Source organism: Coptis chinensis, chromosome 7 (genome assembly GCF_015680905.1).
Source record: "Coptis chinensis isolate HL-2020 chromosome 7, ASM1568090v1, whole genome shotgun sequence".
In the NCBI taxonomy this organism is placed as follows: Eukaryota; Viridiplantae; Streptophyta; class Magnoliopsida; order Ranunculales; family Ranunculaceae; genus Coptis; species Coptis chinensis.
The window spans coordinates 11,768,727-11,783,298 of NC_141462.1; the positions used below are offsets into that span (position 1 = coordinate 11,768,727).

The window sequence follows — 14,572 nt, forward strand, 5'->3', positions numbered from 1 at the left end:
AAACAATTTAGTCCATGAAAATGTTTATTACTGGTGTAGAGTTCATACACTTGTGAGCGAGAATCCACCTTCATAAAAATCTAGTATTACGTTTAATATTGAATAGAATTCAAGCAACCTAAAAGTGGGTTAGTTTGAAAACACTCATTATCATATGATGAAATTCGTTACTCTTTTACAAATAAAGTTCATGGCCTAAATGTAATGACATCTATTAGTCCAAGATGAGACGATGGAAGGCAGAGACTGGAAATACAATTTTTAGTAACAGTACCAGTTGCGAGCTGGGACATTGTCCGTCCTACTTAGTGCCAGGAAAAAATACTCTGGATGAAGCAAAAACAACAATCACAAGGGAAAAATACATCTTTCGTCGGGAAAGCAACTAGGGTACAGATAGAATTGGCCTATTTTCCTCTTTTGCCAATTCAAATTCTTTGGTTTTCTGTTCAGGTTCCATACAGAAATAGAGGAACACGGAAATCCCTGTCACGAGAACTGATTCTAGGCTAGGAAGTAGGAACAGTCCTTGCTCTGTAAACCCAAGGCCACATCAAGTGGTAAGGCATATATCATTGCTAAAGTATTCAGCATGGCCTTCACAAGGAAAGTACGGGGACTAACTACCAGAGTCTGGCTAGAATATATTGGTGCAATAGAACTCAAATTCGCAAAGAGATCTAATTTTCTGTTCTCAAGGGTTCAGATGGTGGAGTTCTCAGTTTCTCGCTACCCTTTGGCTCTTTGCAAGACATCTTCACCCAATCCATGGGATTATGTTCCACTTCCAAGTGAGTTAGAACAGGAATCATCCCTGTATCCGGGGTTCCTTCCTACATGGAAACAGCACATTTAACATCTTGTATCTGACAAACCTGCAGTATGTGCAGAGTTAGAACATGATTTATCTCTGCATCCTACCCACATGAAGACAGCAAAACTAAGACCTTGTTCCTGGCAAATATTCGGCTTAACTACATGCCCAAGCCTACCAGATTATTCCAATGGAGACAAAAAACTTCTAATACAGCTATAACATACCCAAGTATACTATTGATAGATAAAAGATATAGCATCTTCTAATACCAACTCGGCTGCAAAATCACCCTAACATCTCCTTCAGTAGTAATTGATATTCACGATAGCAACTGGTAGGACTATCACTGGCCTGACACTGCAATCTCATTCCTCTCCTGAGCACTTAATTAAACAAAGTAAGGAGAAAGAAATTAAAAAAGTAAAAACCTAAATATAACGATTGCCTGTACATCTCCTTCTTTCAGGGAGGAAAATAAATAATGTCTGTGGAGAAGAATAAGGGAAATGTGGAAAAAACCGATACAAGAAAATTTACATGGGGGCCAAAACTAGGTCCACAGTACTAGTGAACAGAAAAATTCTTGCTCCTCCATATAGAACTCAAACCCCTCCCAATCCGCCTAGTAGTCGATTTTACACAGTGGCTTTGACTCGAACAGGTGAGGATTCTTCAATACTCTCATTCGGCTTTTGTACCTGAACAGGCAATGGGTCCCGTTGTCTCTGCTCCCTGAACAACATCAGCAACTTTTGTGCTTTCTCCTTCCCTCTTGTAGTCCCATTAACTGAGATTGACACGAGTGACGGTATCACCCCTTCTTGTAATACAGTTTCACTGCACTTGTCATCCCCATTACATAAAATAAAAAGACAGGAAACAGCTTGCTCCTGCTCAATGGGCTCACCTGTGTCCAAAATAGAAGCAATCCCACTAACAAGGACTGGCGCCAACATAATTTCATCTTTTCCTGAATTATTTAAAGCTAAGTTACTCAAGACAGCAATCGTTCTTTCAGCCCATTGGGCTACTGGACTTGTAAGGAGGGCCTGAAGACCATCTATAATACCGGCGGAAAGAAGGCCGGGAATATTTGATACAAGGGTGGAAAGGTTGTATAGGGTATGAAGAGCATCAAGCTTGCATTGCGGAGATGATTTGGTTTGAAGGATCTGTACGAAGAATGGAACTGCCTGGCCAGACCCAATTATAGACTTCGCTGCTTCCAGACAGGAGAGGTTGAGAAATAAAGCAGTAGCAGGTTCGTAGGATTTTGAATTGAGAAACATATCTTCTAGTAGCGGAATTACTCCTGCAGATAGCATCATCTCCTTGTTCCTGAAACATATGAATCATTAAGAGCGGGAAATCGTATTTATCAAAATAAAAGGAATCTGCTTGCTGAAAGCCTAGACCAAAATAGAGGAGGAACAAATGCATCATGCATGTATGACAATCACTTTACTTGAAGGCATTGTTAGATACTATGATTTGTAATTTCATTTATTTACAATCTGTGTTGCATGGGTACGGGTAGGAGTGTCCGGTTTGGACACGGGTACGGCGATTTGGACACAGCAAGGTCTGAAAATCAAGACACGGGGACACGGCTAATATTTTAATTTAATATTATATTTTATTAAAAGATAAATTATTTTAAATAGAAAATATATATAGAAAAAAAAATATATATATATATATATATATATATATATAGATTTTGATAAAGCCCATTTGCCATTTAAAACAAGTTTAGATCTTGAATATAACCATTCCAAAAAAGCCCAAGCCCACATTGCTTATTAAAAGCCCCATTTAATCCTATCTATGGAAGAAAAAATGAAAATAGCCCAAGCCCACGTCACTTATTAAAGCCCACATCACTTATTAAAAGCCCACTTCTTCTTAATTGTGTTAAACAAATCCTAGATCTGGGTTGCAGCCGCCGCCATGGAGGAAGAAGGTGCACAGCCGACAACATCAGGTCAGTCTACTCCATTTCTCGCTCTCTTCCTTCTTTCTTAATCTTTTTTATTTTTTTCTTTGAAACTGAGTATTGATTCGAATGGCGAATCTGTGTCGCGTCGGTGTCGGCACGACACGGGACACGCCGGAATAATAGGCGTACCCATGCAACATAGATTTACACCCTCAGAAGATCGCCAACAACCCTAATGCATAAATGAATCTTGATGCACTGGAGTAGTGATTCAGAATGAATCAAAGAATGAACAAAGAACTATAAATCACTTTAGCAAAGTCGGTAAAACCTTTGGGTGATGATACTAGAGGTCTAGGGCTCGAACCCCGCCAATATCAAAGAGGTAACTGATCTCATTTAAAACAGGCTTGTCAATCAAAAAAATAAAATAAAAATATGTTGTGCTGAGAAGTTGTGTAGTACCACATGGGATATATAAAGCCTTGCAGCATGGCATTATAGTTCTCAGGCCTGTCGACTCATAGTTAATTGGTTTTGAGTTGGATGCCCAAATGTTTGGGCCACAAATACAATTGGTTATACTACCTTAAATTTTTTCTTCTTCTCTCCATCTTTCTTCTTCAATTATCTCTTCTTTTTTCTTGATTTCTAAATAAAGAAAAGACTAATTTGGTTGGAGTTTACAAGAACTCTTCTTCTTTTTTTTCTTTTTTCCTTTTTCTTTTCTCTCTTTTGTTTGATGACATAGTTTGTACGCGTGTGTTTTCTGAATCCTTGATGGAATAAAGTAAGTGTAATCTTAAAGATTATCTGTGTTGCCGGTTTTTTGCAATTAGGGATTATAAGTTCTGTTAAAGTTATGTTGCATCCTCTTAATTGTTTACAGTTGCATTGTTGGTGCCAAAGAATATACGCCAACATCCACACTGATTAAACAAAGGAAGTCGTTTTGTCCATTACAAAAAAAAAAAGGTGGCCTTCGTGTTACTGTGGACTTATATATGAAGAAAAAAAAAAAAAAAAAAAAAAAACGACTATCTTAAGACAGTATCATAGCACGTTATTGTGTTTTGAGCCATAAGGGCCCGTTTATTCCATGTCACCCAAGTACCCACGTGTTAGGCTCAAGTAACACCAGAAGTGAGGGGGGCGTGTAGAGAAGTTTAGTATAATCCCATATGGGATGTTCACAGCTTTGCAGTATAGTATTAAAGTTCACCACCAATTGATTTTGAGTAAGATACCAAATTTACAAAGAGTGAGTAAACTGCCACCTTAAGAAGTAAAATACAATATAATTTTACTAGCTGAAAGTTGGAATGGACAATATAAATACTCACATAGGCGTATAATAAAAACAACAATTCTGTCCAGAGGTACGACAAAATATTAAAGATTATTTATGCAGTGCTCATTCCTCATCCTATATGACAGCTTAGATACTATGAGCACATTGCTGCTGATAGTCTGAAAATAGTAACCAAATCAGAATACATTTTAAGATTACTAGTATAACATCGTTTAAAAACGGTGATTACCAAACAGGAATATTCAGAAAAAAGAGTCTCAATTGTCTATAGGAATGTCATTACCCATTCTCATAGCCTCATGGGATTACAGTTTTATAAAGCATTAGACCAGGATGTCAGCCAACACGGATATTGGGAGCCTCATTAGAAGAAAATGCCTAGATACGGATCGAGAACAGACCCGAGTACTGGAAAAAACGGGGCACCATTCAACACTTTTTACAGTTCAGGTCATCAAGTAGGTGTTATTGTGATATGGTGATTACCACGAGAGAATATTAAGATTAGTATCTACAAAGCCGGACCAGTTGCTTTTCAAAACACAATTTAGTAGAAGTAATATCATACGGCAACACTTTTAGTGCAAAAATGATAATAAAAAATGGCAAAGGACCAAACAGAAATATGTGGAGAATGGGGCAAGGAGAAAAAAAATGGCACCTGTTATTATTGACAGCAAGGTTGAAGAGAGCCATAGCACCAATTTCTTGAGCCTTATCATGTCCCTCATCAACAGCAGAGCCCAAAAATTGCACCAGTGCCTCAACAAAACCATTAGCCCCCATATAAATCCTGCCTTCTTCATCGTCCTTCAACAAAAGCCGTATTTCTTCAACCACCTGGCATTTTCGATTCATATCTTTCCCTTCACTTAAAATGGCCAGTAGGTTCTTGTACCTTTCAAACATGTCCAGTTCACATTCTCTGCCAGACATATCTTCCAGTTCATTCCCTTCATGTTCCTCGTTGCCGCTCTCCTCAAGGGGAACCACCTTTACTCCTTTTAACTTACAGGAGCCAATGCTTCCCATGGATCTAGAATTTGTTGAGTCACACTCTGATAATGCCAGCCGCCAGTAATTTAGGGTCAAGAGAATCTGGTGGCGACTAGGAAGAGGAACACCATTCTGTTCGCACCATCCAGCAATTAAACCCTTAACACAGTAATTGGGAGTTAAACAAAGATGGATGAGCTGTTGTTGAGTCTTCGGACAGGTGCTATGCCCATCACTGAACCATTTCTCAATGCAAACTCGCCGTAAGTCTGCCCAGACGAGATTATGACAGGGTCATACATGAGCTGCAAATCTAAATTGAACACCTCAATTCCTCAGGTGGTACTGCCATTTGCCCCATCTCCTACCACTAGGCTTAAAATTAAAAGAACTCAACTTTGAGAACTGCCTATCAAAAGCTTGCCCATTCACTCCAGGTCCACCGAACTCGTCAAACAAACCCTGAACAGTAGGGGAACAAGGAGAGGATCCCTGTGAATCATTGTCATCTGAGTATTCACTTCTGAATAGCTTGGAGTACTTTCTCATGAGATGTAAGAGGTAAGCCACAATGGATTCCTTTCTTTTATCTTCCTCAGCTCGTGCTCTATCAATCAGCTTCTTAAGAGCTCTTCTCTCTGTGAGAGCTGCCCTAGAAGATGTAATGCCAAGCCTTGAAGCAGCTTGGTGAAAGATTTCAAGCTCATTAATATCATTGCAGTTGTTGTTAAATTTTCTATCTTGCTGGAGCAATGCAATCACTTCATCGCCAACTTGCTTCTCTAGTGGATCAAGTGAAAATTCAGTCCCCTCAAGTTCAACTACAACATCTGAGATCTGAAAGGTATAAGATTATAAACAGAAGGAAAATTACTATAAAGAAAAACAAAAATCACAAAAAGCTTCAACATAAAGCAACAGAAGAAAAGTGCCAAAGGCCTAAAAAGAGAATAAAAGATAACAGTGTACAACAGCTACCTGACAGCCAATAGCTTCTGGAACAATGCCTTCGGACGCTGCCTGAGACTTTCCTCAAGGGCACATTTTTTGCCTTCTCGAATTTTAGGAGAACAGAATCCCCAGTTATAGCCTACAACCAATTGAAGAAAGGGGAGGGACATCAGGGAAGATGCTTAATAGTACTTAACCACACTGTGCTCAGGTGTATAGTGGAAACATGATCAGGTGCACATCATAAAAACTCCACCTAGATTTTCAGTCACATAGATAAAATCACATATAATCTTAAGGCCCTGTTTGGCAGCATGAATTGCCCAACCAGTAGAAGGAATAAGACCCTGATACTAGGTCTTAGTGTTTGGTCCCGGCCCATTTTATGAATTGGGGCCAAACTAATGAGTAGGGTATAAACCAGGTAGATTGTGAAACCAGAAAAAATATGTATAGTGGATCTTTAGGTTTAGGTGAGATAACGTAATACACAAGAGAAATACAGGAGAGAGAAAACATCCTTTTATTATTCATTCAAGTTATACACTCAAAAAATTGAGTCTTCTTCTTCACCCACTCATTTTCTTCTCTCACAAATTTCTCCCTTTACCTTTCCAAATTAAAATTATATATCATAAACAGGAGGAGCAAGCAACAAAAAAAACATAAATGGTCTATGGTTTCTTCTTCTTTACCGTCTCCATTCCAATCGACCGACCATCACTTTGATTCTTCAATGAAATTATGTTGAATTGAAGTTTGATTTTTCTTTTTGAAGTTATTAATACAGGTTTTCTTTTGTCGATTTTTTTTTTTTTTTGGATTTTATTCTATTGGGGGAGTTGAAAAAAAACAATGAAAAACAACATGAGACAATCTCTCTAAAGAAAACAGTTTCTAGAGTAACTACTTTTTGAGTATCCACCACTTGTTTTCCATACCCTAAACATGGCCGAGTACTACCGAATTTCACATGGCCAAACAGAGCCTAAAGGTGACAACTTAGGAGAAGCATTCATTTAGTTATCAAAAAAAGAGAGAGAGAGAGAGAGAGAGAAACATCCATTTCATTCAGTAACATTTAAATGATCTAATTCCCTCGTGGTGCATAAGTTCTTATGTGCAATCGGGTTTGTATGAATCCAACACATAGGTAAGTACATCACATGAAATGCACATCAAAAACACATATAAGGAACCTTCAATGTGTTCTTATGGAGCTGTTAACAAGGAATATAATTGCGAATGGACGAATAGTTGATCAACATTTCTTATCTTATCAAAAGAAACTAAATAAGTAAAAATTCATTATGAACACTACGAAATCAGCATATAAAGTGTTGCACAACCTACAAAGTGATGCTACCTAACCCAATGATAAAAATCTACTATGAATACTATAAACTGCAAAACTTCTAGTAGAAAAAAATAATAAGAAGAGACAGTAATATGGCTTTATTGATGACCTTGTCGTACGTCATTTACACAATTAACTAAAAAACTATTAAAAGCAACCATACCAAGTAAAGTTTACTACAATTTGAGCAATGCTGGAGAAGATTCTTGGCCTTTTCAAGTGCTATATGCAAAGAACATAGAGCTTGAATACCCGACTTGCTCCTTGGCCGTGCTGCTTCTAAGTCAGGAAAAATTCCTAAAATTTTACAAACAATTGCCGAAAGCGTGCTGCACATTCCTCTATGTAGCTGTACAAAACAAAAAACCATCCACCATTTCACTTCAGTTAATAAACTTGAACCTTATAAAAATTTCTAATGCCACTCTGGCATTATCACATTTAATATACATCCCATTCATCGCTACCACTGAATCCAATATAACACGTAATTTACCTTGGCATCGCTGACGGCAAAAAGGCTTTCTTCTACCTCGGCGACATCCATTACTCCCAATTAATATATATTATTACAAAAGCTCAATTCAGCTGAAATTCAAAACAAACATAATTACCAAATCATCAAACAATCAGATCTCTAAATGAAAAAAATATATAATTCATAAAAATGGCAGACAAAGTTTAAATAAAAACTTACCAAATTAGGAAATATTATTTCACAATTTCTAAGAAAACAAAATGTTGTAACAGAATAAATAATAAACAAACATACCAGAAAAAGAAAAGTAACTGCCACGGTGGCTTCATCAGCAAGCATTTAATTGAAAACAACAAATTCAGATTTATATTTAGATTTATATTTTGGACGAGACCTAATATAAAATATAAAAAATATTATTTAGGTTTAGGGTTTGGATCAAATTGTTTGTGGAAGACCGATTATTACGGAGTGTACAAATGAGACATGGACAGAAACAGACACATGAGATACTATTTGGAGTGTGGTTTTTCTGGTCTGTAACTTGGCTGGACAGTTTTATGTCCGCTTCAATCTTATAAATAAGCCAGTTGTTGTCCGGGCCTTCAATATTACAAATACGTTGTTGGTGGACAGAAAAGTGTCCAACGTTGTTGTACATATGATTTTGTTTTTTATTTGATTAATGATTAAAAATGGGAATGGAGATTCGTATTTTTTTTGCCGCTTTTATCTCCCGGATTACTGGCCGACATTTGCCGACTTTCTCGTTTGTCAGTTAGTAGTTGCCATCTATTATCTCTACTTATTGATCCACTAACCAAGTTTATTCAAGTTGTGAGGTTTTGTAATTATGTAATTTTGATTGGGACGTCAGCGGATGTTTCCATGCAAGCGTACGGAGATGGAGACATAAGGCATATTCCATTTTAATCAAAAATCTCTTTTTTATTATTATTATTTAACTAACGGCGCGCACATGGACATGTTTTTAACCACAACTTCAAATTGCAGGATTTCGCAACTCGTTGGGAGAAAGACTCTGATAGGTCCAATGGTGCACGTTGAGTAAACACTAAACAGTGTAACACCGACACCACTCATTAGTCCCGCGGTAACTTCCTTCAGAATACTTCGTGACGTCTAAAAGCCCTCTAGGAGGCTTTCTAGTTTCTACTTTCTAGAATCATCCCGGTTAAGTCTAATGGTTTGGTGCAGCAAAACACCATACCACAATTAGGGCCGTCCCTGAGTTTTCAATGCCCCGTGCAAACAGCGAAATGTGGCCCTCTTCGAGTACTCTTCCATCAACACAAAATGGATTATCGAAATATTCCCTTCTCGCATTTTTGACGGCAAAAAGCTTTCAAAGTTAATTTTCTTTAAAAATTTATTTTCAATAGATATTAACACTAGCCCATTTAGTCTTTCTTGTATACGTAAAAGTCTCCTGATATGCTTAATACTTAAATGAAGATGAACGATAGTGGTATGCGTCTGCCTTGATGAAGTCACTGCACACTTCACAATTCACATGACAATTTGTAATGCCTGCAATTAAAATATATATACAACATTAAATTAGACTAGATTACTTTGGAATTAAATTGAGTTATTAAAATAATATTTAAGAAAGGGAAAATTGATTTTAATCTCTAACTTACTTGAAGAATAATCAAAAGTTAGGTGAATAATCAAAGTGAAAACTAATATAAATCCACAATTGTAAAAATAAATTTTGAGAACGAGAGGATACTAGATGATTAGAAAGTGAAATGGTAAATGAGGGGTTTTTTTTTTTACTCTTTCTTTTGTATTTGAGTAATTGAGGCAAATAATTAATGAGGTATCTAATCGTTGAGAGAGATATCTACTCGTTGAGAAGATCTATTTTTTCGATAATGCTCATTTATTATACAGAAAATTGGGTATAGATACACAGAAGTAAATTTCTTAAGTTCAGAGGAAATAACAAACTTTTTTTTTGTTTTTCCTCCATAAAAACTGAAATTTGACATCTATCTCAAATTTTAGACTGACTTTTACAATTTTGACCTCTTTTATTAGTCCCAACTAAAAAAGACAACTACCAACAAAAAAAAAACTACGAACTAAATCAGTTACCAAAAGAGTAGTGGGTTAATCAAAATAACTAAAATTCATCTGAAATCTACAAAATTCTAATTAAAAGTGAGATGAATTTCTGAAGAGACCAAAACAATGTGGAAAACATCAACTTCAAAACGAAAAAAGTAATGTTGATTACACTAATTTCAATACAAATTTAACAATTTAAAATCATCTACGATTTTGAATAACATGTTTAAGCTTTGTTTATAAATGGTTTTTTTATAAGACAATTGTATTATTTGATTGCAGTACATCTTGGAGCAATACACACGCACTCTTGCTTGATGAGTGGCCTCGATTGGCACACACACACCTATAGTCTGTGCACATTAGATTTTCATATTATTTATTTGTGGAAGAGATTGACAGATACAAATAAAAGGGTAAAAAGGAGAAATAAGAAGTTTTAAAAACACTTAATACACCCAAAAAGTGACGTGTTATTAAAATTGGAGTAGAATCAAAAGATAATATTGGTCTTTCTCTAGACAAAAAGCACACTAAAGAAAGTGTCTAGAGCCCAATTTCTAGATTTATTATATATCTTATTTCCTATTTTTAGGAAAATAATTAATGGGGAAAGAGAATATGAAGGATATTTCCGTTGCTTATTCTGATTTGTGAAATTTCTAGTTTTTTGGGAGTGTGATTTGCCAAATAGGCCTTTTCTACTAATATTATTTTTTTGGGCCTTGTATATTGGGGCCCCTGTGTCATGTCACTTCCACATTGCACCTGCTTAGGGCCAGGCCTGACCACAATCGCACAGGATATAGCGTTAGTGAGATGGTGAATCCAAACCTAATGATTTTTTTTAAGCCTCTAATAGTAGAGGTGTGCAGCAGAAAACCCAAAAAAATTTAGCCCATGCGCACCCGCCATTGGTAATAGCAGGTGAGAAAAAAAATTGAATTTGTATCCGCCACTTACAAAAGCGTGTAGAGTTTTACTTTTTAATGTCTTAATGTATTACCCTTTCTCCCAACCCTCTCTTTCTCATTACCGAACCGAAACTAAACACTAAAAACACTGAAAATTTAAAAAAAAACAAACTCACCCTCACTCTTCAAATCTCTTATCTTTATTTCTTTTATTACGCCGAACTTTTGATCTCTCATCGATACAACAAAAAATTCCCACAACTAGGTATGATTTTTTCTTCTTTTTCTATTTTTTTTGTTTATAAAATTTTTATTTGTTAATTTCATTGATTATATATAAGAAAATAAATGGGTAGAAATTTAGTATGGACTTAACTGGTTTGTTTTAGTCAAGTCATATTGCACATTGTAAATAGAAGGGAATGAGGCCAAAGAATTAGTTTATTGTGAGTGTTCTTTGTGTTCGTATTATAATTGAGTGTTGAAAGTCAAAACGAATCTTCTCTTAAAGAATTAACGCGACAATCTCAACAGGCAATGGAGGCCATTGAGGCAACGATTGGCCATAGGAAAAAAATTGTATAAAAGTGAAACATCTAATCCTTCAAGAGTTAAACTTGCGCCTCTCCGTTGGTAGGGCTTGGGAATAGAGTCTTTGAGGTGGGAGAAGCAGCTAAGAGAGTAGCAACAGTGAAGATAGAGAAGCATGAGGAAGCTTGCACGGCTAACCACCATTGTTTCATTCCGTTTAGTTTCGACACTTTCAGTTTCTTGGAACAACAGATCGTTGAAACTTCCGAGAGACTTTAGAGAGTTATAGATGAACGATAACGTTATGGCAATTTGGTTCTAACGAAATCCGCTTTTTAGAAGAATAAGATTTGCTATTTAGAAAGGACTTGCGGCGACTTGTTGCACGCTTGTCCTAATTATTTGTAAAATTCTTCATTCATCCAATAAAATTTTCACTTAAAAAAAAAAAGTGAGACATTGTTGTGGGAAAAGGAGATCATGAGCACAAATACCTCAACTATGACACCTCAAGGAAAAGAATGGTACAAACACACAAAGAAACAAATCTTTAAAGATCAAACTCTTTCAATGAATGCACTAATCGTTTCAAGAGATTTGCACTTTGAAGAATACTGCTGAGAAGAAATCAATTAGTTAATTTGATTAAGTATTTTAAATGCTTCGTACATATTATATTTGATGCATTTTTAATGTATTTCCTTTTAACTTGTTGTGTGTGTTATGCTTTAATTTTTCCCTATTTATATTCAGTGTATATAAGTTGTTTTCTTATTTTCAATAAAAGTTTTATTTCAATAATTAAGTTGTTGCAAATTGGAATGAATTTAATCTTAAAATAGAAATTAGGACAAATCATTCATAAAATAAAATTATAGAAATACAACTAAAGCACAAAAATATAAAAGGGTAGGATATAAAGGTAATTGCACAAACTAATTTCTAAAAATAACTTAAATAACTTTGGTAGAGTCAAATTCAGTTCTAGCCGCTACTGTGAGTACAGTGGCGGGTGGAAACATGAACCAAAATTCTAGCTGCCACACAGAGAGGCGTGTAGATTAGATTTCTCTGGCTGCCACTCATTATGGTGTGCAGAGCATACGTTATATTATTAAAACTAGCAGTATATATAGGTAAACTTATACCGATAACATTAGCGGGTTAGCATTTTGATGCACCATTGGATCACCATTTCTGTCATATTTGGTATTTTGTCGTACCATTAGACTTAACCTAAGAGCATCTTTAGGAGAGAAACTAAAAAAACACCAAATTTTGGAACCAAACCAAAAAAACATCAACCAACTTCAGGAGCAACATCAAATATTGAACATCAAATGACGCGGTTTTGGATAAACCGCGCCATATAGCCCATGCGGCTTTCTCAAAACCGCGCCACTAAAGCCCATCTTAAAAGCCCAAGCCTACGCAGTTTTTCAAAAACTCACGATGTATTTTTTTTTCCTTCCCAAATCTCTCACACGGTTTTCACAAAACCGCGTGATTGAAGCCCACACTCTAGCCCAAGCTTATGCGATGTTAGAAAAATCACACGGTTTTTCCAAAACCGCGTGAGATATTTGATACAGCACTAAAGCTGGAACCAAATTTTGGCCGATTTGGTGTTTGGTTTGGTGTTTTCATCAACATGTGACTCTCCTAAAGACGAAAAAACACCAAATTGTTGAAAATTTGGTGTTTGATGATAAGAAAGTATCTCTCCTAAAGATGCTCTAACACAACCAAATGCTTGTTTTGTATTATTTATAGTCTCTCCTCTTTTCATGCACGCGAAGGCATTGTTGTTCATTGGACGACATATCCCACACCAATATCTATATATGTGGTTGTTAAATAATAAATCAACTTAACAAAACAAGGAGGTATGGATGGACCCACGGCTGAGATTTAATATAATGGTGAATAAATCAAGAGTTAGACCCGTTGTAGCCTCGATGTTGCAATAAATAAGGCAAATAAAGAGGAAATTATGGTAGTTCATTTTAATGCACACAATAATTTCTAACTCTACAAATTCTTAACAATAAATTATTTTTCATTTTCAAAGAAATTGCATGAAGGAAAGTCATGTTAGTATAAACATGAAAAGTAGATCATATTTGATAATTTTGTAATCCAAATTGGTCGAAAACAATCCAAGTTACAGTTTATTGAGACAAATTTAATTGAACTAGGAAAACAAAACTTTCAAACTACCCAAAGTTTAGGACCACAAAAAAAAAAAGAAAAGAGGAAAAAGTTAGGAGCCGAAAAAATGTGGCCACATTCCAAAACAAATCAAAGTGACTAAATACGTATGTACGTGAAGTGATCTTCCTGTTCTCAGCACAAAGTATTCATTTACTTGATCGATCAAAATTATGACCTTCGGTGCCAATTTTAGATATTGTTAATTTCAAAGTTTTTATTTCATGATATAAAGAAAAAAAAATACTTATTTTAATATAAATAATATTAAGAATGTGACGCATAAAGTCATTGTCAATGACATGGACATATCGGATGATATTCAAATTCCTTAAAGTGGAAAGGTCACCTTTCCAATCCAGCTTCTTTGACAAGCGACAAACGACTTTAGTAAAAAAAAAACATTTTGGGTACAGGGGGATTTGTGGTTGTGTATAAAGGGATCCTTACCAATGGGATTGAAATAGCAGTCAAGAAAATGGATTTTAAGGAAATAAGTAAAAGAGGTTTGAAAACATTCCAGGTAGAAAATTGAGGTTCTAAAGAAGGTCCAACACAATAATTTAGTCAATGCGCTTGGGCATTGCGATAATGGGAGCGAGAGAATTGTGGTATGTGAGTACCACAATTCTTGTGATTCTTGATGTAAATAAACTTGTGATTCTTGTCGACCAACAAGGTTGAATCACAGAATCCAATACATTTTGAACACAAGCTCCGTACAACACAAGAAAATTATTCAACTTAATAAAATAGTATGTACATCAAGAAAATAAAATTTTATTTAAGATATAAATATCTTAATCGTCACCCTATTCAATCATTTGAAAACCCATGACAAATCGAAAACCTAATAACTTATTATCAAACACAACATTATGAATAAAGATCAAAATTAAAACAAAAGAAACAATCCTTAAATCACATTGTTAAATTAAAAGCAATACCCTATCACATTTGTCTCAAAAC

General features: G+C 35.5%; 1 pseudogene across 1 annotated transcript; it reads right to left on the bottom strand.

Annotated features, from left to right (window-relative positions):
- Positions 1–1,229: 1,229 nt before the first annotated feature.
- Positions 1,230–8,454, bottom strand: LOC147486016 (U-box domain-containing protein 45-like; annotated as a pseudogene). Its single transcript, XR_015201881.1, has 6 exons — positions 8,145–8,454; positions 7,869–7,960; positions 7,536–7,721; positions 6,043–6,154; positions 4,730–5,901; positions 1,230–2,155 (listed from the first exon to the last, which is right to left on the bottom strand). The product of XR_015201881.1 is annotated as a U-box domain-containing protein 45-like (transcript).
- Between the last annotated feature and the right edge of the window lie 6,118 nt (positions 8,455–14,572).